Source organism: Arvicanthis niloticus, chromosome 5 (assembly GCF_011762505.2).
Source record: "Arvicanthis niloticus isolate mArvNil1 chromosome 5, mArvNil1.pat.X, whole genome shotgun sequence".
Classification (NCBI taxonomy): Eukaryota; Metazoa; Chordata; class Mammalia; order Rodentia; family Muridae; genus Arvicanthis; species Arvicanthis niloticus.
Genome location: NC_047662.1, coordinates 89,006,391 through 89,028,872, shown reverse-complemented (window position 1 = coordinate 89,028,872; position 22,482 = coordinate 89,006,391). Strand labels below are relative to the sequence as shown.

General features: G+C 39.9%; 1 long non-coding RNA gene across 2 annotated transcripts; it reads right to left on the bottom strand.

Moving 5' to 3' along the window:
* Positions 1 to 5,632: 5,632 nt before the first annotated feature.
* LOC143442243 (uncharacterized) lies at positions 5,633 to 21,893 on the bottom strand. Of its 2 annotated transcripts, none has more exons than XR_013110255.1 (3): positions 21,648 to 21,893; positions 7,881 to 7,962; positions 5,633 to 7,740 (listed from the first exon to the last, which is right to left on the bottom strand). It is a non-coding gene; the product is annotated as an uncharacterized LOC143442243 (long non-coding RNA). The 2 variants fall into 2 exon arrangements; XR_013110256.1 differs by having other exon boundaries at positions 21,681 to 21,893.
* Between the last annotated feature and the right edge of the window lie 589 nt (positions 21,894 to 22,482).

The following is a 22,482-nucleotide window of genomic DNA, read 5'->3' as shown; positions in this document are numbered from 1 at the left end:
AAAAATCTCAATTTTTTGAAGCTGCTTTTTGATGACATGTCAAAATAATAATTTTTAATGCCATAATGAGATCTTCGCCAATGAGAAAATCAAAGGCACCTATAAAAGCATTGTCATAGGTCATCTTTTAAAAATAGAAGAACATGACAAATGTCACTCAGACAATTCTCTTCCTCCTTGCAATCACAAATAAGGAACTAAACTGTTTATGTGGATAGCTGCACACTCTTCCCTCTTGTCAAATAATTATCTTCGAATAAGTCATGAAGGATGCATTCAGAAGTTTACTGGAGTCTGGGGGTTTGAGTTGCTATCAGTGCAGCACCTTCTGATTCAGGAGCCTGCTGCTCAGCACCCATGCTAGGTTGCTATGTATGTTTCAGGAGTTTCTGAGCATTATGGACTCAAATTTATAATTCACAATCAATGTATTAAATACATTAAAAGAGATTACAATGTGAACACATAAGAACACTATGAAGCTTTAAAGATTAGTATATAAACTCACTGTGATGGTTTACTGTATCATGTCATCTTGGTTGGGTCTTAGTGTCAAGATGTTTAGGCATACATTCTTTTGGATGCTTCCACAAAAATTGTTTTTGTGTGTGCATGTGTATGTGCATACGTGTATAGGTGTGTGTGTGTGTGTGTGATTATACATGTGTACATGCATGTAGACAGGATGTTGATGCCAATTCTCATTTCTCAATTTTTCCCAGCTTACCTTTCTGAGACAGGGTATCTCATTGAACTTGGAGTTAGTTTGGCCAGTTACCTAGCTGGCTCTATCTCCATCGTACTAGGATTATAAATGTGTGCTGTCATATCCATCCATTTTGCATGAGTTCATGGGATCTGAACTTGAGTCCTCATGCTTGCCAACAGAGCCATCTCCTAGGCCCTGTGGTGGTTTTAATTTTGTTTAGTGTAATATTGAAATTCATTCATTTAGAATAAAGTAGATTATCCCCATAACGTAGTTGGATTTTAACCAATTAAAAACTCTATCGTGATACACTGCCCTTTCCTAAGCTAGAAAAAACTCTACCAACCAATACCATTGGTTTTGAACTATCTTTGGAAATCAGCCTGCTGGCCTGCCCTGTAGATGTGAAGAAAAATCATGCCTTTACCATCACATGAGTCTTTGGCTCTATTTGGTTCACTTTTATTGATCCTGAAGTTGCATTTCCCTGGAGAATGCTAATACATTATTTGTCCGTTTCAATTATTGACTATAACATTTTCTTTTTTTGTTTTGTCTCCTCCTTGATTTCAGATGCTATCTACTTTATTCTTTGTTAAATCACTGAAGAAAAGATTTAAAAACACATTTTTTCTTGATATTGAATTTATTACAAGTATTTTTCTTTCTATTATTTTCTTGTCTTCTATCTCTGGGAAAAGAGAAAGAAATAGCTCTTGACAGGCATCCTATGTGTCTCACAGAGCTGGGACATTAGTGACATTTAGCAAAGACACTTCTTACCACCCTGCAGATTTCAACACACTGTCATTCTTAGTCATGTCATTAGATTACTGGCACACCACTGGACACCACATAATTTACCCTCTGCCACACGAAGGTTATGTCTGAGTTTCCCCAGAAAATTCACGGTAAACCTGGATACCAGCTGTGTCCAGATCTTTCTGACCACACAATCCATACTTCTAGATTAAAAAAAATTCTCCAGAACATCCTTGTTTGTCTCTGATGACAAAGTTTCATTTGACATTTTTTTTCTCCCAAGACTCATCCAAGTTTGTCTTGTCATGCCTAGATGCCTGCAATTGCTAATTGCATTATGTCATCTTGGTTAGGTTTTATTGCCCAGATGTTTAGGCATACATTATTTTGGATGTGTCCACAAGAGTTGTTTTTGTATATGTCTAGAACTTCTTGGTTCTAGAACTTCCTAAAATAACACACCCAACTGGCTACCAAGCCTTTACTCTTTGTTTTTGTGTGAGATACTTTATACTTAAACCATGGCAGAGTTGCTTCTTTTTTATTGGTAAACATGGAGTTGCTTATAATAATGCAGCTAGATTTTAATTGAAAGACAACTGAATAACTTTGATGTTTCAGAATAACAGGCTCTGATTTGTATAAAGTACAGGCATTCTCAGAAAAAAAACCAAACCAAAACAGCAACATCAAAAACCAAAACTTTTAACTAGCTGGTAAATGGGTAAAGGGATTCTTGTTCTACACTTGGAAAGAAGTATCTGTGCATATGAGATTAGAGAGTGGAGTGGCTCCTTGGGTTGCACCAACCATATCTTCCCATTGGGCCTACCAAATGTGACCTACCTTAATGATCACTGCTTAGACCATCAATACTTACCCAGCTCACCAAATAGCTGAAACAAGAGCCCTTCCAGTAGCTAGCTCAAAATGTCCTGTCTGCTGAACAGTGGCATTGCCAGTCCTATGCTAGTAATGATTTGTTCTTACCCAGCTGGCTCATTTCAAGTTGTGACACACAAACATCATTACAGTACCTTTCATTACATTTATCTTTACTTAGAAATTGATTGTGGTTTCATAAAATCCAGGCTAGGTTCAAGTATGTTTTCCATGTGTAAATATGCCTTTCATTTGTATATGGGAAGTAGCAGAGAAGTTTTCAAACTGTAGGTAGAGACTGGGATTCTGTATGTTTGGGGCTAGAAGGTTTCACGTTCTTTGTCTTATAAGTTAGAGCAGCAGGATCCAGAGCTACAGGTTGGCTTCTCTCTGCTCATGTAGTGGATATGAGTGGATCTCCATAACATCCATCACCTAATGCCAATAAGTCCACGTACCTGATCCCAAGTAGTAGACCCTACTTACTTGGAGAACTAGATCAGCAGCAGAGTACATAGGTCTTGGAAGCCAGTGTCACCATCTTCCAGTCTTGTGACTGGTGTGATTCATCAGGGACCCTATTCATGGCATTTGCTATTTATGAAATAGAGCTTTGTCCTGAGATAAAGGCTGAAGAAGGGAATAAGAGGCTTTAGATATTATCCTTCTCCTCTGCTTTTGCTATAAAACTGAGGTATCTTTGTGCAACTTGAAGCAAGTTGAAAGAGAAAAAACAAGCTATGTGGAATACTGTTAACCACTTATTTGGAGGTTTGAGATGATTTCATTTCTGGGTCTTTTACTTTTTAATTTTGCAAGTTCTGGCTACATGGGCTGCTTGGAGGAAGCCTTTCTGCTATTACTGAGACCTGGCTACTACTGTAAGCAACCACTAGATTAAAAAGTTCTCAACCTGTGGGTCACTACCCTTTTGGGGGTTGAAAGACCCTTTCACAGGAGTCACCTAGGCCATCAAAACCACAAATACTTACTTATGATTCATAAAAGTAGAAAATTACAGTTATGATGTAGCAGTGAAAATGATTTTATAGTTGGGGATCACCACAACATGAAGAATTGCGTTCAAGGGTTGCAGGCTTAGGAAGGTTGAAAACCATTGTATTGAATGAATCCTTGGCCTCTGAGTGGCTTTGTTTAGGGCAAGTTTCTGGGCCTCACTCCTCCCAGGTCTGAGTAAATTAGCCATTATCATTCCCAACTTAGGAAGCTGCCCAGTTGCTCTCTGGGGGCCATGTGTCACTCTGGATATGATATTTGCCTGGCTTTGGAAACTATGCCAAGCCATAGGTCTTCTGAAGTTCCAGATGCAGCTCTATGGTTGTCAGAAGAACAGCTTGCTTGGAATTTATGCTTACACACATACACACACTACACATATACACATGCATACACACATACACTCTTCTTTTCGAAACAGCAATGTAGCAAATCCACACTTAAACCGTCTAAACCAAAAATAGTCATTTGGAAAATATATGTGGAATGTGGAGAGGCTGAAGCACTGGAAAGTGTGAGAGCCTGTACCTGTGGGAGAGCTGAGGCTGAGAGATGAACAGGTTATCTAGAATCTTAACATGCCCAGTAAGAAGTGAATGATGATACAGTATAGGCAGTGTGTCTAGTAAGAAGTAAAGGATATAGTGTAGGGGCTGAGGGCACAAGGACTGGTGAAGGACAGTGTGTTAGAAGCATCAGGTCACGATCTGCACAAAGTCGTTCTGATGGCCATGTGGAAGCTGGACTGAAGTTGCCCATCCAAAGGCAGAAATACATACCTGTGGAAAAGAAACAATGGAGCGTAAAGTTAGCATAGGAATCTCAGGGATGTAGAGAATTCTGTTGAGCCCTCTGGAGAAATCCTATACCAACGAAAGCTGATTGGAGAGGGACTCTGTTAGAGACATTGGGACAATGAAGTTAGGCAGACAGAAATGGTAAGGAGAGTCAAAGGTATTCTTCAAGTTTCTGGCTTGGACAATGGGGTAGATCAGCAGCTCTTCACCTTCTTAAAGCTCTGATCTTTTGGTATAGTTCCTCATATTATGGTGACCCCCAACGATACAATTGTTTTCACTAATACCTCATAACTGTAATTTTTCTACTGTTATGAGTCATAATGTAAATATCTGATACACAGGATATCTGATATGGGACCCATAAAGGGGTCATAATCTATAGACTGAGAAATGTTGGTGTAGATGATGGTGTCAAATAATAGGGAAAAACAGTGATTTCTACCTTCTGTTTTAGACTGGACTGGCATTACGAAGCATCCTAGACTGTAACAATTGAGATAGTTTCTCAGAATTACAGAAGCAGCTAGAATGGTTGGCTGTGTGTTGCGACTCTCTTCATCCTACAAAAGGAGATAGACGAGAACACGCCTTCATAGGAGGGTTAGAGCTAATCTGTAAACTAACAATGAAGACTTCCTACTGCAAATATAGAAAGTTAGGTTCCTGAGGATTCGTTTGTGCAGGACCTTGAACTAGAACTCGGGGGTAACAGATGAACGGGAGGCACCCTTTTCTTGTTGACCTTAGACTTTAGTAAATTATAGATCAGTGGTAAAGAACTCTTCCAGAAGTTCAACCATTTAGACTTTAGATAGCCTCAAGTCATGGGAATCCTGCCTCTGAACATAAAAGGTGAGGATGATCTCGTCACCCTCCTCCCTTAGACAGATCTTTCTCTAATTCCTTGGGCTGGGGCTGTCTACTTACTTGAATCCTAAGTGCCTTGTTAGCGTGAATCATTTTCTAATTTTTAAGAGGGTTTTACTTGTTGGAAAGAGTGCCTCCTTTGATCTCAGATTAGAGTATACAGGTTTTGTTAAGTTAATCATTTATCTGGCATCAGGCTTTCCCAGACTTGGTTTCTTTGATGCTGTATGATATTCAAAGAGTTCGGGCCCGGCCCTGTAGCCGATATGGCTTGACTTCAACAGCAGCTAGTGTCTCCATTTTTCTCCTTCTCTTTGATTATAATTCATCATTCTGGGAGTTCAAGGAAAGATGGATGTTTCTAAAGAGGTCCTCATGTCTAAGAAATTATTGATGGGATAAGACATACTCCCAGCCCCAGAAATGCTAATAATGAAAAGCAGGACCCAGTACACACAAGGCGAGACCTTTGCCACTGAGCCACAGCCCTTGCTCAGGGGAGTCTTTAAGAAAACTCGGTTCTCTCGTGGATCTTGCTGCCATGTAGAGAAAACAAGCATCAAACAGACTTTATTTTTGTTTTAGTGTTCTTCTTTTAATGAGCCAAGTACATTCACTCCACCTTTTTCTTAACCTCTCGAATCAGCCCCACAAAGTAGAAAGGGTGAGGAAAAGAGGTAAATTTTTAAAAAAGAATTTCTAAGACTGATTGCAAAACTTATTCACTGTATCATGGGTGGCAGACATGGGAGAAGCAAGCACTCATTAAGATTTTTGCATGACTCTTCCATATATGGACTTACTTAATTCATAGACCCATCCTTGAAGTGTTGCTGTGTCCATTGGAAAGATGAAAACCCCAATCAACCAGAGATGGAAAGCTGTCTCAGAGTTGCCCAGAGGTTTCTTCACTCCCCACTGACCCCTCACCATCTGATAGAATGCTATGTTGTATTTAAGTTTCTCAAGTCTGAATGTAACAGGATAGCTGCATTTCTTCTGAGTTAAATTTTGGAAGAAGAACCAGAGCAGGAAAAGTGGGTCATCTCTTGTGTTTACAGATAGATTTGGAAATGTGCTTTTATATATATATAAAATGAAAGAAGTCACAGATACATAAACCAGCTGCCTATGTGCTTCTGACAGAATTCGGAGCTTTCCAGCAATCAGTCATCCTAAACCAAGTCTAGATTCCCAAGCTGGATTGTGCTGCTCTAGACCACAGGCCAACCCTGTGTGGAAAAGACCTTGTTTGCTCTCTGCCTTTTTGTTTATTCTCCTCTTCTTATGCACTCTGTGGTGTGGCGGAGATCTGAAAGTCTCAATGGAGAAGCTAGTATGGCAGCAGTCTTGCTTGGTTTTGGACTGAGTGAGCTTAGCTCGATTTCTCAGGCTGATAGAAATACCTGCAAGTCAGAGCATTCATTAATTCTAAAGACAGGCAGTCGTCAAGGTCACTGGGCAGGAAGACATACTTTGGAGAGCTGAAAGAAGAGGGCAAAGGCTTCCACTCTGTACTCCAGATACTCTTCTCCATGCTTGTTCTTGGATGCTATGTCTCCCCAGGGTTTCCCATGAGGTCATTGGATCTCAGCTTTGATGGACAGCAAAAGAGAAACAAGCTAATGCTACTTCAGGCCAAGAGCTCCCACACTTTGTCTTGTTTAATCTCCATCTAACTCCTTTCTGAAGTGGCTATTATGACTGTAAATCCAGCAGAGGAAACCGAGGCTCTGAGTGGCATGGGATCATGCCTTAGGAAGCCAGCTGATCTTGACACCGTGACTCCTAATCCTGGTCCATCCTCCCCGGTTCTATTCCATGTCATTCACAGATGCAATTTCAATCTTTTCTGAGACTCATAATACCCTATCCTACTGGTAATTGAGAGCCAAACCCTTGTTTAAAAGTAGCAATGAGTAAGTAGTTCAAAGGCAATCACCTTCTTAGCCTTGTTTTCTTCATTCATCAGACTCAGTGAATGCCACAAAAGTAACAGATAACAAATAATTGCACATTCTGATAAAATTCAACATTTTCCTGCACATATATCCCACAATGGCTTCTTCTTAAATAAAGGTCAAGGGCTTCTGACATTTTGGGAAGTGTTTTCTTTCATCCCAATGTAACTGACTCTTATCACTTGTGCTGGTCTTCCTTCTCGTCTTCTTAGTGTGAGATCATTTAAGCTGTGACTTCTTCCATCTCAACTCTAATCAGAAGTGCAAAGGAAAGCTGGGTTATCCTAAGCATGTTGTATAGGGAAGTTATACTTTCGACTCCCCTAATTCCCAAAGCTATGGTTCAGAGTCTGGTTTTCATCTTCAAGGATCTTAGGCATCTCCTGGGGCTACAAGAAGAATGCTCTAATTTCAGGACAGAATATAGCCCAGAGCCAACTTGGCAAAGGCCAGAGGGATATAAATTCAGAGCGACAACTTAAGGAACATGGTTTTAATAGAAACGTACTTCTATTTCTTCTCCAATCACATGTCAGCTGTCTATTTGCATGGGGAGATCCAAGCTAAAATAAGAGTTGTCAGAATTGGTAATTGAGGGGCTCTGATTTTTCCCCAAAGCTCCCCTATCCTCCAGATGACAACTTTGAGAAATCCTGTGGGTGGTTGGGGACTTTGTAAAGTCAGCATTATGGAGCAGCCAGCGATTTTCTATGTTCTTTGTTTTATGCCATGGGGTATAATTCTGAAAAAAAAAATCATTAAAAAAATTAACATACCCATGGACTGAATTGCATACATGCTGGGTGGCAAGGTTTCAAAAGATTATAGTATATTTCTCTGAGGATCGTGCTGTCCAATGTAGGCAGCAGACCCCAAACTGACCTGGATTTAGAAGTACTGCAGGTGACTGTCAACATCCTCAGACTGGAGTGAGAAGTGGAGAGAACAACTTCTCAGAAGATACCTAGGAAAGTAGAATAAGAGTTTGCTGTTTGAACACTGAGGAAAGAACATTCTAGAAAGGAGGCATAAAAAGTGAATGGAGAGTTTGGGGAACTGCTACAAGGTACCAACATTGTGTTTTCACACACAGTAGAGAAACAGGAGACGACCTTGGCGAATTAGATGGAGGCTTAATAACATATGGCCTTGAACTTCACGTGGAAAAGTACCAAATGTCCCTTCTAGCAAGCACAGAGAGTATCATGGTCAGAGAAACACAACGGAATGAACAATTACCTTGGCTGCAGTATAGTGGGTGTAGGAGAACAGAATTAAGAAGATAGAAAGAAAAAAAGTTAGAAATGAGGATAATATGCAAGGTCTTATAGGAAGGAGGTAGTAAAGTCCAGGATAGAAAGGAAGAGTGAGGTGAAGAAATAGAGTCAGCTCTTATAGTCAGATGGTTAAGGGATACCCTTCAGAGACTACTGTGATACTACCCTGTAGAAATCCACTTATTGACTACCAAAGACTTTTGTAGGGAACCACAGTGTCAGGATGGATTATTCTCTTTACTGTGAGATGGTAAGATATAGGGAGATACCCACTTTTGGAGGGAAATGGGCCTTTGGTTAATTGCAAGGCCTGGGATTTTCAGGGTCCCTTTCTGTAGGAGTTGAGAAGCAAGTATAATAATAATAATAATAATAATAATAATAATAATAATAATAATAATAATATTGTTATTATTTTAAAGTTGTGATCTCATTATAAAATAACACAGAAATAATGTAATGTTTGAATTACATTTAAAAGGAGTGGGAATAAGCTGCCCGGTACTCAGTGATGATTCTAAACTGGACCATTTATGAAGTGAGTTGCTCATAGCAAAATGTGAAATGAAATTTCAAAATTTGCTTCCTAGAATTGCTTATTTCAGTTTAGCATACTCACCCATGGTGAGCAAGAGAGACTTCAGTATCCGCTTTTATCTGCATTGATCCTCGTCTTTCCAAAAAATCTTTGTCAGCATGATAAAAATAAAACTGATGTTATTAGATTAAGTTTTATTTCCCTACCAGTGAAATACTTGGAAGTTCCCATTCTCACTTCATGGATGAACAGAGTTGGTGAGTGTGGACTAGTAACACACTAGGCTATAGATGTGGTAAGTGGTTGATAGTGGACATCAAGTCTGTCCAGGAATATTCCTTGGCTAAAGATCTTCTGAGTGTCTATTGTGTCAAGAGATGTCCCCATTTTCTCTGAACTGACAACCATAAGCTTGTTCTTTGTTTCTTTTAACTGAGACTAGACTCATAGTTGCTCACTATCAAGGCTAGACTATACTTAACAGACTTCTTCAGTTCACAGAGGACCTGGAGTGGAGGCAGTCAGACACTGTTCTACCTGGATCATAGATATGATTGAGTTTGGGTTGATGGTCCCACTCATGGAATCCTTGCATAAAAAATAGCCTCAATAATTCAACCTTATATTCTTTCTATGAGAGCATGGTCTTCAATCTTCTATTGAAACTCTATGGTCTCCACAACTTATTTGCCTACCTAGCCAAAACTCTGACATCTGGTACTGGAGGCCATGAGGACTGGCCTGGTCTATTGTTACCACAGGCTTATTCCATGTTCTCTCATTCCAGAATCACTGGCTTATGTTATTTGTTTTGAATAATCTTTTGTCTTTTGGCTTCAGTGTTACCAGTCTATCCCTTCCCAAATCTTCCTCTAGGATGAGTGGTCTTCGTTATTCAAGAAAAGAGGACTGATTTTCCTCATCCTTTTGGTGAGTGCCTGTGCAGCCCTTATCAGGAATCTAAAATATAGGGAGACTGATAGATGTTGATAGCCCACAGAAACCTACAAAATTCTATTTGAAGTTTGCCAGATCATTCACTCACACAAAAGAACATCTTGAGTATAGGCGTTTGTAGTAGGATCTGATGATATTTTGAATTTCCTCAGTTTCTGTTGTTATGTCTCCCTTTTCATTTCTGATTTTATTAATTTGGATACTGTCTCTGTGCCTCTGGTTAGTCTGGCTAAGTGTTCATCTATCTTGTTGATTTTCTTAAAAAAACCAGCTTCTGGTTTTGTTGATTCATTTTATAGTTCTTTTTGTTTCTACTTGGTTGATTTCAGCCATGAGTTTGATTATTTCCTGCCATTTACTCCTTTTGGGTGCATTTGCTTCTTTTTGTTTTAGAGCTTTCAGGTGTGCCATCAAGCTGCTAGTGTATGCTTTCTCTAGTTTCTTTTTGTAGGCACTCAGAGCTATGAGTTTTCCTCTTAGTACTGCTTTCATTGTGTCCCATAAGTTTTGGTATGATGTGCCTTCATTTTCATTAAATTCTAAAATATCTTTAATTTCTTTCTTTATTTCTTCCTTTACCAGGTTATCATTCAGTAGAGCTTTGTTCAGTTCCCACATTATGTGGGCTGTCCATTGTTTTTGTTGTTATTGAAGATTGGCCTTAGTCTGTGGTGATCTGGGATTATTTCAGTCTTCCCAAATATGTCGAGGTCTGTTTTGTGACCAATTATATGGTATACTTTGGAGAAGGTACCATGAGATGCTAAGAAGAAGGTATATTCTTTTGTGTTCGGATGAAATATTTTATAGATATCTGTTAAACCCATTTGGTTCAGAACTTCTCTTAGGTTCACTGTGTCTCTGTTTAGTTTCTGTTTCCATGATCTGTTTATTGCTGACAGTGGGGTGTTGAAGTCTCCCATTATTGTTATGTGAGGTGCAATGTGTGCTTTGAGCTTTAGTGAAGTTTCTTTTTATGAATGTGAGTGCTCTTGCATTTGGAGCATAGATATTCAGAATTGAGAGTTCATCTTGGTAGGTTTTTCCTTTGATGAATATAAAGTGTCCTTCCTTATTTTTGATAACTTTTGATTGAAAGTTGATTTTATTTGATATTAGAATGGCTACTCCAGTTTGTTTCTTAGGACTATTTACTTGGAAAATTGTTTTCCAGCCTTTTACTCTGAGGTAGTGTTTGTCTTTGTCACTGAAGTGTGTTTCCTGCATGCAGCAAAATGCTCAGTCCTGCTTAAATATCCAGTCCATTAGTCTATGTCTTTTTATTGGGGAATTGAGTCCACTGATGTTAAGAGATATTTAAAAAAATGATTGTTGTTTCCTGTTATTTTTTTATTAGAGGTGGAATTATGTTTATGTGGCTATCTTCTTCTGAATTTGTTATTTGGATTTGTTGGAAGATTACTTTCTTGCTTTTTCTAGGTTGTAGTTTCCCTCCATGTGTTAGAGTTTTTCATCTATTATCATTTGTAGGACTGTACAAAAGCCTGTACTCAACAAAACTGGAAAATCTGGATGAAATGGAGAATTTTCTAGACGATACCAGTTACCAAAGTTAAATCAGGATCAGATAAACCATCTAAACAGTCCCATAACCCCTAAAATAATAACAGCAGTCATTAAAAATCTCCCCACCAGTGAACTGGAGGTGGCACAGCAAGTAAGGCACCGGCCTGCAGAGGGCGCGGGGCCCTCTGTGCTCTCTCTCTACCTGAGAGGCGTTTGAATCCCTCCACGTCCCATTTGTCTCCTCCAGCATCTCATAGGAAAAAAAAAGTCTCCCCACCAATAAAAACCCAGGACCAGATGGTTTTAGTGCAGAATTATATCAGACCTTCAAAGAAGACCTAATACCAATTCTCTTCAAATTATTCCACAAAATAGAAACAGAAGGAACACTACCCAATTTATTCTATGAAGCTACAATTATGCTCATATCTAAACCACACAAAGACCCAACAAATAAAGAGAACTTCAGACCAGTTTTTCTTATGAATATCAAGAAAAAATTCTCAATATAATTCTCGCAAACCGAATCCAAGAAAACATCAAAACAATCATCCATCATGATTAGATAGGCTTTATCCCAGGTATGCAGGGATGGCTCAATATATAGAAATCCATCAACAGAAATCACTATGTAAACAAACTGAAAGAAAAAAATCACATGATCATTTCACTAGATACTGAGAAATCATTTGAAAAAATTCAACACCTCTTCATGGTAAAAGTCCTAGAACCATCAGGAATTGAAGGCCCATACCTAAACATAGTAAAAGCAATATACTGCAAATCAGTAGCCAAAATCAAACTAAATGAAGAGAAACATGAAGCAATCCCACTAAAATCAGGGACCAGACAAAGCTGTCCACTCTCTCCATGCCTATTCAATACAGTACTAGAAGTCCTAGCCAGAGCAATTAGACAACAAAAAGAGGTCAAAGGGATACAAATAGGAAAGGAAGAAGTCAAAATATTACTATTTGTAGATGATATGATTGTATACTTAAGTGACCCCAAAACTTCCACCTAAGAACTCCTAAACCTGATAATCAACTTCAGCCAAGTGGCTGGATATAAAATCAACTCAAACAAATCAGTAGCCTTCCTCTATTCAAAAATAGTCTACAAAATTCAAAAGAAATCTACAGATTCAATGCAATCCCCATCAAAACTCCAAATCAATCCTTCATAGAAATAGAAATAGCAATTTGCCAGTTCATTTGGAATAACAAAATATTCAGGATAGCAATAACTATTCTTTTTTTTTTTTGATCGTTGTTGTGAGCTTTTTTTGTGTGTGAAAGTCTTTATTAGATATTTTGTTTACATTTCAGATGCCACCCCCCTTTCCCCATTTCCCCTCCCTATAAAACCCCTATCCCATTCCCACTTCTCCTTTAGCAAGAACTATTCTTAACAATAAAAGAATTTCTGGGTGAATCACCATCTCTGACCTCAAGCTGTACTACAGAGCAATAGTGATAAAAACTGCATGGTATTGGTACAGAGACAGGCCGAAAGATCAATGGAATAGAACTGAAGACCCAGCAACAAACCTACACACCTATCGTCACTTAATCTTTGACAACAGAGCTAAAACTATCCACTGGAAAAAAGACATCATTTTCAACAAATAGTACTGGTTCAACTGGAGGTAAGCATGTAGAAGAATGCAAATCTATCCATTCTTATCTCCTTGTACAAAGCTCAAGTCCAAGTGGATAAAGGGCTTCTACTTAAAACCAGATACACTGAAACTAATAGAAGATAAGGTGGGGAAGAGCCTGGAACACACGGGCACAGGGAAAGTTCCTGAACAGAACACCAATGGCTTATGCTCTAAGATCAAGAATTGACAAATGAGACCTGATAAAATTGCAAAGTGTCTGTAAGGCAAAGGACTCTGTCAATAGGACAAAATGGCAACCAACAGATTGGGAAAAGATCTTTACCAATCCTACATCCAAAAGAGGGGTGATATCCAATATATACAACAAACTCAAGAAATTAAACACCAGACAATCAAATAACTCTATTTAAAATGGGGTACAGAGCTAAACCAAGAATTCTCAACTGAATGTCCTAGAAGCATCTAAAGAAATGTTCAACATCCTTAGTCATTAGGGAAATGCAAATCAAAACAACCCTGAGATTCTACCTCACACCAGTCAGAATGGCTAAGATCAAAACCTCAGGTAATAACAGATGCTGGTGAGGATATGAAAAAAGAGGAACATTCCTCCATTGTTGGTGGGAATGCAAGCTGGTAAAACCACTCTGGAAATTCTGGTGGTTCCTCAGAAAATTGGACATAGTATTACCTGAGGATATACCAATGAGCTATGCCAATCCTGGGCATATACCCAGAAGATGCTCCAACACTATAACAAGGGCATATGTTCATAGCAGCCTTATTTATAGTAGCCAGAAGCTGGAAAGAACCCAGATGTCCTTCAACAGAGGAATGGATACAGAAAATTTGGTCCATCTATACAATGGATACTATTCAGCTATTAAAAACCATGAATTCATGAAATTCTTAGGCAAATAGATGGAACTAGAAAATATCATCCTGAGTGAGGTAACCCAATCACAAAAGAGCACACATAGTATTCTCTCAGTGATAAGTGGATCTTAGCCCAGAAGCTTGCAATACCCATGATACAACTCACAGACCACATGAAGCTCAAGAAGGAAGACCAAAGTGTTGGTGCTTAAATCTTTCTTAGAAGGAGTAACAAAATACTCATGGGAGCAAATCTGGAGACAACATGTAGAGCAAAGACTGAAGGAGAGGCTGCCCAGAGACTGCCCCACCTGGGGATCCATCCCATGTACAGTCACCAAGTGTAGACACTGTTATGGGTGTCAGGAAGTGCATGCTGACAGGAGCCTGATATAGCTGTCTCCTGAGAGACTCTACCAGAGCCTGACATATACAGTGGCAGATGCTCACAGCTAACCATTGAACTCAACACTAGGTACCCAATGGAGGAGTTAGAGAGGAGACTGAAGGAGCTGAATGGATTTGTGTTCCCATGGAGAAAGTGACAATCCCAACAACCAGAGCTCCCAGGATCTAAACTGCCAGCCTGGGAACACACATGGAGCTACCCATGGCTCCAGTTGTATATGTAGAGGAGGATGGCCTTGTCATGCATAGGTGGGAGAGGAGGTCCTTGGTCTCATGAAGGATGGATGCCCCAATGTCAAGAATTCAAGGACTGGGAGGTGGGAATGGGTGGGGGCACACTCATAGAAGCAGGAGGAGGGGGATGAGATAGGGAGTTTCAGGGGGGAAATGGGGAAAGGGGATAACATCTTAACCCCTTACAAGGGGAAATGTAAATAAATAAAATATCCAATAAAAAAAAATCTTAAGTGCTTCAATGAATCACGTACCACTAGGCACAGACCCTCTAACAGATACTCTCCAGTTCCACAAGGAGCAGTCTCTGCTTCCAACCATGGTGTACTTTGGTGGTTCTCACTGTTTCTGTTTAGGAACATACTCAGTAAAAGACAAATTCCATGATCAAGATTCCATCCCCTTCCGAAAAGCAACCTTCATGGAAGGCAGCTGAAGAGAGGCTCAACTTTCTTGCTTCTATTTGGGATAAGACTGAAGAGCCATATCTATGCCAAGTTTTCCACAAGACTAGCAGGGTCCTTTTTTCTACTTCATTGTATCAGCTTCTTTGCCATCCAATCCATTTACTGTTCCATCTTATAGGGGTCAGTTCTGAAGCTCCTCTCCAGTAACTGTTTTGTGCACAAAGTTCCACTTCAGAGTCTGTTTTTTTATGAAATTTCATCTGGAATGATGACAAGGAAACAGACGCGATGCCTGTTTACACGGATCTTGGAGACGCCTTTGTCCATATGACTTCTGATTCAAAGCCAATAGCTTGGCCGTTTGCACCATTAATCTAACACTGAGTTCCCATAGAGGATCAATGGGATCATCCAGAGGATCACTTCTTTCTCTGAGGCTCCACCACCTAAGGTTTTCATAACCACCCAAAACAGTGTCATTCATTGGGGACCAAATGTTCCAACACATGAGTCTATTGGGGAACTTTTCATAGGAAGACAAAGAATAGTGTGAGGATAGAATTAATGGAAAAGAAAAGGAATTCTGATAGAAGAATTGTATATAAACACACAAGAGCTCCGAATGAGCAAATATACTTGGCAGATATGATGTTGTTTGGACTCAGCAATGACCACATGAGACAGCCTACTGAGATCATTGTGCATATTTACTTAGGAACTGAAAGTATCTCACTGCTGCTATGCTGCCCAGGGGTTTATGAACTGAACCCACATTTTCTCCATTAATTAATTGATTGATTCATTTTACATACTTATCACTGCTCCCCCTTTCCCCCTCTCATTGAGTCCCTCCTCCAACCCCTTCTCCTTCTTCTCTGAGAAGATGGGGACCCCTCCTGGGTATCCCCCTACCCCGAAGCATTAAGTCTCTGCAGGGTTAAGCACATCCTCTCCTACTGAGGCCAGACAAAGCAGCCCAGCTGAGAAACAGATTCCACAGACAGGAACCAGCTTTAGGGACAGCCCCTGTTCCAGTTGTTGGGGGACCCACATGGAAACTGAGCTGCACATCTGCTATAAGTGTGCCAGGAGCCTTGGTCCAGCCCCTGTATGTTCTTTGATTGGTGGCTCAGTCTCTGATAGTTCCCAGGGGTACAGGTTAGTCAACTCTGTTGGTCTTCTTCTGGGGTTCCCATCTCCTTCAAGTCCTTCAATTCCCCCCTCCCACACTCTTATGGAAGTGTTGGATTCTCATTTTTAAAAAAAGATTTATTCATTTTTGTGTGTATAAATGTTTTTATGCCTACATGCATGTGTCTGTGAAGGTACCAGATCCCCTGGAACTGGAATTATGGACAATTGTGATCTGTCATATGGGTGCTGGGAATTAAACCCAGGTACTCTGGAAGCCGTTCAACAAACATTGAGCCTGTCTTCAGTCCTCAACATTACAGCTAACAAGTAAAGGAACACACTATCAAAGCTCTGCACTTGAAGCCTTTGCTAGAGGATTAAAAAAAAAAAAACTATCAAAGGGCAAATACTAAGATAAAGGCTATTTCTAAGTTCCTGGGATGAGAGCAGAGCTATGTTCCTGAGCCCTGTTTAATATTTGGTATCAGTAATTTAGACAAAGATAGATAAAGTTTGCTTATCGCATCTGTGGCTGACACACAGCTGGGAGGGATAGAAAATGATTGATGACAAAAATCAAACTTCTATATGATCTCAGTTGGCTGGAATTGTGAGCCAAACCCTGCAAGATGAAGTGCAGCAGGGGTCTTTGGGAGACTCTGTATTTCCATGCAAACCATCCATTGCTTGTGAGTAGGAAAGGGTGCCTGGCTTGGCCCTCAGCCATTAAGCAAAGCAGAGATACCACAATCAGTCTCAAATCTAACTGACATCAAGTGAGCAAATTAAAGGTCTACCTCCTCTCACCTCTCACACCAAGAGCTTGTGGTGAGATTATATTCAAACTGTGGATCACATCTAATGGGACATCTTATGAAATCGTTTGAAGGTCATTTAATGAGACATTTTATGAATCACTTTGAAGGTGGAATGATGGCAGCGGGACAGTATCTTTAGATGACGGTGGAAGCTGTGAATTATGTCCTCCAGGCCATGCTCTGCATGTACAAGCCAAGTGTTGGACAGCATACACTATGGGCCTGGGATATCCTGGCACCCTGTAGACGCTTTACTTAAACTCTGCTAATTACTAGCTGTATCTCCTGGTGTTTGGAGGAACAGACCAGTTACTCCATTCTCACAAAGCCTGTGTGTCATGAATGAGCTCATATTCATAAAATGATAAGGACAGGATTTGGGCAGACGTTGGTATTTAATGGTACATACTCTGGCTCTCCAGGAAAATAAAAGGACATTAAAAACAAACAATAGGATCCATGGACCTGGATTCAGGGTCAGATTTCAGTTTTTTGAAAACTTCTGTCTTCTTTGAAAAAAAAAAAAAGAGGGGAGGGGGGAAGAACAAGTTTTCTTTGTTCTTTCTGTACATATGCTCTGTATGTAAGAGAGAAACTTAGATCTCAAGAAAGCACCCAGGCTTAGAATACTTGGGGTATTTATCAAAGAGACAGTTACATCCTACAAGATTGGCACTCCAAATTAAAATAGTATACCAGTACAAATGAAGTAGGTCATCATGCCCAAACCAAGGCCAAATGTTAGGGATATGTAGTGAGCAAAAAGACAAGGAGCTGGTTTCTGTAACTACGGTCTGAGATTGCTTTGTCCCACTGTACTTCAGGTAATGCTGATCTTTGGGTATTCCAGAATCTGCATCTGAAAAATGTGAAATGTGGACCAGGTTTGGAGGGATGGAGGGATGGAGGGAGGGGGAGAGACAGAGAGAGACAGAGAGAGAGAGACACAGAGAGACAGAGAGACAGAGGCACAGAGACACGGAGACACAGAGACACAGAGTTGGCCTGTATTGAAGTCCAGTCTGTGATATCCTGTTTAGACAAACTCTTGACTGTTCCATGTTGGAGTTCTAGGGAAATGAATCTCTCCCTTTAATCATGAAGCATTTAAACAGTGGCGATCCCTTTCCTGTCACCTACCTAGGCAGATTCATGGGTCACCTTCACATTCGCTCTTGCTCTTTTCAGTTGTAGGGGAGGTAGGGTGGGGCTGCTCGAGGTGACAGTGGTTTGGTATTACACATGCACTTCTCAGAACACTCTTAGAGCAACAGCAATTGGATGAAGTAGTAAGTGTTCTTGTCTCCCACTTTCACATGTGAATTTCTGAAATTTAATTTTTTGATGACAGCATTGATAATAATGTGACAAAACTCTCAGGAAAGTCAACTTCACTATAGAGTGCAGTGCAGACCGGGACCTGGGAACTCTGAAAGTAAAGTCCTGCACTGTTTTTGACTGATTTTTTTCTCTTTTCTTTTCTCTGTCTTCTTTCCTCACTTTCTTGTCTGCGTGAGTGTGAGTGAGTGAGAGAGACAGAAAGACACAAGAGAGACAGAGAGAGAGACACAAGGAGAGATAGATCAACAACTGTAGGAACACTGCAGCTTTGACTTTATCTTCCTTTAGAAAAAATGGGATAAGTTGAATAGAATTGAACACTTCTCCCTAATTCATTTGATTCACCAACCCACACCAAATCTCTTGGTCTTAAATTTGAGCACAAAACCTCAAAAAAAAAAAAAAAAAAAATCAAATGTCATCTCTTACTTCCTGTCCTCTTTCTTTGGACAGAGAAAAAGCTTAATATGAGCTACTCTGAAATTATTTTCTTTGGCTAAATCTATGACAAGAGCTAAGGTGTGGTTACGAGTAAAAAAATACAGAATTTTCAGATCTGCAATACAATAGGAAGTGTTGGTGTGGGTTTTTCTGGGGTTTGCAATAAAGACATGTTTGTCCTCCTCATTTTAACTCAACATGGCTTGACTCTGAATGATTTTCCCTTAGGCTCATGTTTTAAATACCCAGTTCCCAGCTCTTGGGAGTGTTTTACTAACAGTGGCCTGGCTAGTGGAAGCAGGTTGCTAGGAGCAGACCATTGACAGTTTTGCTGATTAATTTCTTTTCTTGTTGCTGTGAAAAGTATCTGAAGAAACGCCTTAAGGAAAGCTTGACTTTGATTTTGCCCATATTTATTCTGAGTCTTCATACATCAAGTACCCAACATAGAAATGTCCTCATAGATGGCTGTCCCTTAGGCAATGCTCATTCTGTCCAGTCAGAACTATTCAGTATCATAATCTGCATCTGGTTCTGGTCTAGTCCTTTGCTTTTTGGTCTGTGCCACATGAAGAGTTGTTGGTGCTGTGACATATGTGTGTGTGTGTATACATATATACATATACACATATATGTATGTGTGTTTGTATACATATATGCATATTATATACACAATTATATGCCATAAATGAGCTGCTTCTACTTCCATACCCTTCCAGTCATGCTCTCCCCAATGTCCCCATGACAGACTTAAATCTCCAAAATCATGAGTCTGAATTTATTTCCTTAGTTGTTCCAGTGAGGCATTTTTGTCTCAGCAATGCAAAAGTAACTAACACAGTCACAAAACTTCTATGTTAGTACAACTCAGAATATGGCTGCAGAACCCTGGGGCTGGACAAAGTGGTGTCTTTGTTTGCTTATTAGCTACTTGCTGCTTGGCTCAGCACTCTAAGGTTCTCTGCCTGTTGTTACAATCCATTACTTCCTCTTCAGCTCATAGCAGTTGCTCCAGTGCAACCCAGATGTTTGCATATGGCACTTGGAAAGGCTTTGTTAATTAATACCAGGCTGGCAAAGACTCAGACCATTCTTTTGAGAAGGACCATATTTGTGGGTTCTTTAGAAGAACTGATAGTATTCAAGCAAGAAGAAAAAAATGTCTGGCACAGGTGAAATTAAATTGCAGCCCAGAAAAGAGTTAAGCCTCAAACAGAATTGGCCTTGATGTTTGTAGAGCACATAACAGCCAAGCAAAACACATTTTAAAAATAAGTGTGAGGTAAGGCGATGGAGAAGTAGGTAAAAGTATGTGCCATCCAATTATAAGACCTGAATTCAAATCCTCCGCACTCACATAAAAACTGGATTTGGCAGTGTGAGTCTCTAGCCCCGCACTGGAAGGGCAGAAGCAAGCAGATCCAAGAGGCTATCCGGCCAGTCTAGGAGAAACAACATACTGCAGGGCCAAGGAGAACTCCTGTCTCAAATCATTAAGAGCAATAGAGAAAGACAGCCAATAATAACCTCTGGCCTAAGCAAACACACAACACACGTAGACACACATGAGTGCGCGCACACACACACACACACACACACACGCTTGTGTCCAAGTGTATCTACACAAACATATACACACATTCAGATATAATAGACACAAAAAATAATAAATAAAAGAAAGAATGAATAAAATGAAGAAATGAATGAACTTGGATTGATTTTCCTGTGGTGATAGCCACATTTTATACAATGGTAGTTGTGTTTTATATAAACTTTAGTCCAGTTGCTTAATGTCACCAAGCTACAGCTTATTCGTCTTTGAAATACGCAATAGCATGCATAGTAGCTCTGTCCAAAAGTGTTTTCATCAGCAGCGGGTTAAATGAGCTTGGAAAATGGTCAGATCTAATTTTGTTTTAGCAGCTTTCTTCTTCATCACATAAGGCAGGGTTAGACATTCTGTAGGGGGAAAAGTTCTCAAAGCATCCACCTTTCTCTAACTCTCATCCACACATAGGAGGCCTCACAGAGCTCATTTTATTTTTTCTATCCCTTCTTCCTGATTCAGAGCACGGGAAAGATTGAAAGACTCTGCCTTGTGCCTTCGTCCTCCAAAGATTAAGATCATGATTTAGAACTCTAGTGAGAACCCGTGGAGAAGAGACAGCAGGATGCTGACAGTTGTTATTATCATTTTTACCCTTCTTTCCAACTCTCTCCTTGTTTCATTATTGTTTTAATGTTTTAACTTTGCCAAACTCAGATTTTCATAATATTTTTTTTAAGATTGATAATATCTTCAGCTTGGAGAACAACGGTGCTTGACTCTTACGATGGGCCTGGCTTTTATTTCCAACTTGGGAAAACTTAACACCCTGAAGACTAAAGAAATCCTTCTTCTTTTGTTACTGTGTCAGTCTTTGACAGCCCAGCATGGAGGAAAACTTAGAATGGTGGTCAGGGTTCCTAGGTTGGGATATCTGCTCTTTCTTTACTAGCTATTTGACACAGAGAAAACAAATTGCCTTCTCTGCTTTCCAATTTTCATATACATAAAATAATAACAGCAACAGCTACTTTACAGATTTTCTTGCTTATACTTTACAAACTAAGACTAATGTTCATTAGTTTGCTCTTGATAGAGCTCGTGCATTGGAAATTGCCTCCTGGAAAACTCCTTAAGCTCCGTGAGTCTATCAGTGCCCAGTGGAAGACATGACCCCTCCTTTTTATCCCTACTCACTGTCAGTATTCATAGTGTTTCATAGCCTTCAATACAACTTATGCATTTATGATTTGCACCCACTAAACCCTCCTCATTTCTATTTGAATGACTGCTGCATATCCTGGGCTTGGTAAGCATGTTCCTGGATCCCCAAACTCCTCTCTCCATCCTGCTTCACCTATAATTATTCCCACTTCTGAACGTTAACTTCTTTCAGTTGCTTTGGTTCTAACCCTTAGATTCTTTCTTTCCCCATCATCCTGAAATGTACACGCAAATCATCAGCAAAAGGCTGGCTCTCCTTTCCTGATAGCATCTACAAACCCATAAGCAGTCACTCACCCTTTCTGATAGTGCCTGATACACCTTCCTCACCTGGATTCCCACAACCGCTCCACTCTCTGCAGGTTCTGTAAAAGTTTGTGGAGAAACCCACTCAGCAGAACAGCACAGATCCATCTGATCTTGTCATGCATCTGTTCATAATCTTCCTAAGACTTCCCAGTTAGACAGTCTGGAGTTTGAGTTCTTGCTATAGCCCCAGACCCATGTAGCCTGTCTGTAGCTTCTTTCACTCCAATCTCCCCAGTCTGTTTGCTGTCCCTGCTCCTCCCTCATTCCTACTGCCTCCTTCCTGATTAGGACTTTGGTTCTAGTGTTATGCAAATAGGTGCTTAATAAATATTTACTGAATAGGTAAATGAATGAACAATGGAACATTTTACTGCATAGAAGAAACATCAACACAAATACTCTTCACAATAATTATTGGTTATATTATTTTGCTTTTATGAACTAATAAACTCTCTCTTCAAATTAAATATTTGCTTCTCCTCATATTTACATGGTCATATTTTTTGTAACATTAGAATAATATACGGTTTTCAAATCCAGACCTTTTCTATTATACAAGTAAAAGATGACACATGCACAAAAGCATAAAAATATGCTTAATGAAAAGAATTAAATGTCTAGCCTTACCTCTATTCATAGTTCTTTGGGCTCCTCTGTACCGACATAGGCAAGTAGAAGATTCTATGCCTAGGACACATCCTAGGCAGATCTGTACATATCCTGAACTATATCTCTGTACTCTCAAATAGTTCTTAAGCCAGGCCCGACTGGCACAAGAGCATGTGGGAGCCTATGCTTGCAGAGGTCAGGCTTCATAAAAACA